At 34.0% G+C, this 3,807-nt stretch overlaps 1 non-coding gene across 1 annotated transcript; it reads left to right on the plus strand.

Annotated features, from left to right (window-relative positions):
• The first annotated feature begins 3,287 nt into the window (after nucleotides 1-3,287).
• LOC129400229 (small nucleolar RNA U13) lies at nucleotides 3,288-3,389 on the plus strand. The gene has a single exon (XR_008627544.1). It is a non-coding gene; the product is annotated as a small nucleolar RNA U13 (small nucleolar RNA).
• Nucleotides 3,390-3,807: the final 418 nt, after the last annotated feature.

Below are 3,807 nucleotides of genomic sequence, written 5' to 3' on the forward strand. Positions count from 1 at the left end.
ACATATTATAATGTATTACATACTCATGCTCTCTAAATGATTCTCTGGACTCTATTTATGTCTAATATAATGAAATTAGGTTAAAACTGTCAGTGCTATAAAGTAAGAAAATTATTGTAGTTTTCTCTTCAATCAATATTTTAATAAACATGCTAAAAGTAGACTATAGACTGAACATGATGGACACTCAATACCTCTATTGAAAACTACAGTACCCAAAAAGAGAGAGAACAGAAGGGGATGCCCTGCACAGAGGCAGCGTGGGGTGGTGTTAGTGGGAGGGATACTGGGAACATTGGTGGAGGAGAATGGGCACTGGTGGAGGGATGCAATCGATCACCGTATGACTGAAATGCAAACATGAAAGTTCATAAGTTTGTAACTGTACCACATGGTGAATCACTAATAATTTTTTTAAATATTTTAATAAGTATTGACATAACAGGGGCTGGAGTGACAGTACACTGGTTAGGGCGTTTGCCTTACACGTGGCCAAACCGGGTTCGATTCCCAGCATTCCATATGGTCCACCGAGCACCACCAGGAGTGATTCCCGAGTGCAGAGCCAGGAGTAACCCCTGAGCATCACCAGGTGTGACCCAAAAAGGAAGAAAAAAAAAGGCATAATACAAAAATCATAGTTTGTTATTAACAGAAAATATTTCTTTAAAAAATTTAATGTGAAAAGACAAAGAAATTTTCAGTTTTACCTATCCCATGTAAAGGAATTGGGAGCTGATACTCTACTCTTAAAACAATAAAGATAGAACAAACCGAAAATCTTTTTTTTTTTTTTTTTTGTGAACCCATTTTAAACATTGAGATTGCAGGAAAAGCACTGCTCTGACCCCTGGGAAAGTCACTAGACCCATGGTCTTCTGAACTCAAGTCTTAAAGGATTCCTAAAGTTTCATAGCCTTTATATACAGGAATTCTACCAGTTATTAAAAATAAAAATCCCTATTGGGTTTGGTGAGAAGAGGGATAAAATGACTCTATAAATAAGATCTATAAAAGGTTTATTTTTCAGCGGGAAATGTTTTATCCAAAGCTATTTCTTACATCCCTATTTTGTCTCAGAAACTTGGTTCACCTAAAAAAGAAAACAGAAATTGAAAAATACATGTGTAGGTCACAGTCTTACTCCAGAAGACAACTAAAAGAACAAAATTACTTCATTCATATTTCAATATCATATGAAAAGAGGTCATTTATTAGCAGTGAATTATCTTTGAAAAGAATGAAATATGCAGAATACAGACTCCAAATCAGGAATACATTTTTAGAAAAGCCTAAAAAAAGCAAAGAAGAAAAAGATAATATAAAATAAAAATGATACAGTAGTTGCCTGGGATTTTACAAATTAATAAAATTTAACTTATTTCCTGATTAACATGCAATGGAGGCAGTATCTATTTTTTTCAATAAAAATGTATTGTTCCACAAAATGTTACAAAATATACTAACGTAAAAAAAAAAACATATCCTGAAGACAAAGAGCTAGACTCAGAAATGTATGCACTTTAAATACTATCTGAAATTAAACAATCTGTTAAAGTCATACTATAAAGAGTCAGTGAAGTGGGCTGGAGTGATAATACAGCTGATAATCCTTTTACCCTGAAGGCATTTGACCTGGATTTGATCCCGGCAACCCATATGGTCCTTTAAGTAGCACGTGGAGTAATTCCAGAGTACAGAGCCAGGAGCAAGCCTTGAGCACAGCTGAATGTCTACCCCCAAAAATCTAGAATCAGAGAGACATATACTATACAAATTGAAAGCAAGGATAGAACTCAAAGATATTAAAAATGAGGACTGTTTTCTTTGTATGAAATATCAATAGAAAGCACCCTAGAACAGAGTGCTTAAATAATATCAATGGAAACTTTGTGATTTAATTAGAAAGATAGAATAGAATTAACAAAAATACATTATCCATGATTTAATGATCACTTTTAAAGGATATGTCAGATCAATTAAATCAATAATTTAAAAAATTAGTGCCCAATAATTTTCTCAAAATATGACAGATACCAAAGGTTTTATCTAAATATGTCAGACAAGAATAAAGAGGATAAATAAAAATCCATATCTACAAAGTTGAGTTCAAAACAGTGAAAGGGGTAATAACTTGCTTTTTAGTTGTTGAAATGACATGCCAAGTACTTTTCTGGGCAGAGCTGTGCGGTGGCAGGAATAGGAACCAAAGGCAAGACTTGTATTCTTCCACTTGAATCATATTTTCAACTCCAGCAAAATATTCCTCAGAAGATAATGTGTTGTGAGAGTCGATCGATCTGTCTAGGGCAGGAGTATGAATCACAATGAATTATATAACAGAAAAATTATGCAACTAAAAAACCAGTAGAATTAAATATATGGTGGGGCACACATGGCAATGCTCAAAGTTTACTCCTGCTTCTGCATGCAGAAAATTCTTGGTGGTGCTCAGGGAACTATATGGGATGCCGGAGATCAAATCCCATGTCTGTTTCATGCATGCACGGCAAGCACCATATACCCACTGTACTACCTCTTGGCCCCCTCAAAATTATTTTAATTTTAAAAATGCATCAGGCTGGAGCGATAGCACAGCGGGTAGAGCACTTGCTTGCATGCAGCCAACCCAGGTTTGATTCCTCTGTCCCTCTCAGAGAGCCCAGCAAGCTACCAAGAGTATCTAGCCCGCACCACAGAGCCTGGCAAGCTACCTGTGGCATATTAAATATGCCAAAACCAGTAACAACAAGTCTCACAATGGAGATGTTACCGGTGCCCGCTTGATCAAATCCATGAACAATGGGATTACAGTGACAGTGAAAAACGCATCAATCTTGGGATGGAGAACATGTAACACCACCAGCACTTACTTATTATTATTATTATTATTCTTTATTACTTAGTGGATATTTTGTATGAAAAGTAATAAATAAGCATTATATTTAGTAGTTGAAGAGCATGAATTCAAGAAATAGGTAACAGCAATTTCACAGTAGTTAGATAAAAGAATAACACATATTAGGTTATAAGCTTTCTCCATTATTGCCACTACACTGCAGTAGGTACTTCTGACATTATATGCTTATATTAAATTGAATATCATTTTATCACAACTAATAAGAATAAGTATAAACAGTTTAAATACAAAAGACTAAGTATAAAAAGTATAAATAAGTATAAAAAGACTAAGGGGTAAGATAAAGTGAGTTTTAAAATACATTTCACTGAAACTAGCAAATTCAATTAAGGGTGATATAAAACTTGTAAAACAAACAAAGAAAAGAATCCTTTTCTGGTTCATAAATAGGGTGATTGGGCTTTCACTTTTGTTTGACATGTACATCCCTTAAATTTTGTTATGTACTTGGCACATTACCCATCTGACATGAAAAGAAAAAAGAAAAAAGTAAAGAAGAAAAACTTGTGATAAATAGAACATTACAGAGAGTAATGTGACTGCATCAAGAGTAATTTTGATATGTCAGAGAATTGGGCAAAAAATAGTGATGTGTTTAAGATCATACTCATATTACTCATAATAAACTATAGACAACTAATGCATAGTTTAAGGAATATAAGCAATAATATTGACTATAATTATGCCATCTGGTGTCACTGCACTGGCAATATTATATACATAGCAGATAAGCACTAACAACATACACTTGCACAATAATATATCCCGATTATACTCAATAAAATGCAACAATAGAGATTGTAAAGGTAAGTAAGAAAAGAAAACTCATTACAGGTCCTCTATACAAAGTTCAGTTGAAGAATGAAGTAGAGGGTCCTAAAAAACAC

Source organism: Sorex araneus, chromosome X, assembly GCF_027595985.1.
Source record: "Sorex araneus isolate mSorAra2 chromosome X, mSorAra2.pri, whole genome shotgun sequence".
Lineage (NCBI taxonomy): Eukaryota > Metazoa > Chordata > Mammalia > Eulipotyphla > Soricidae > Sorex > Sorex araneus.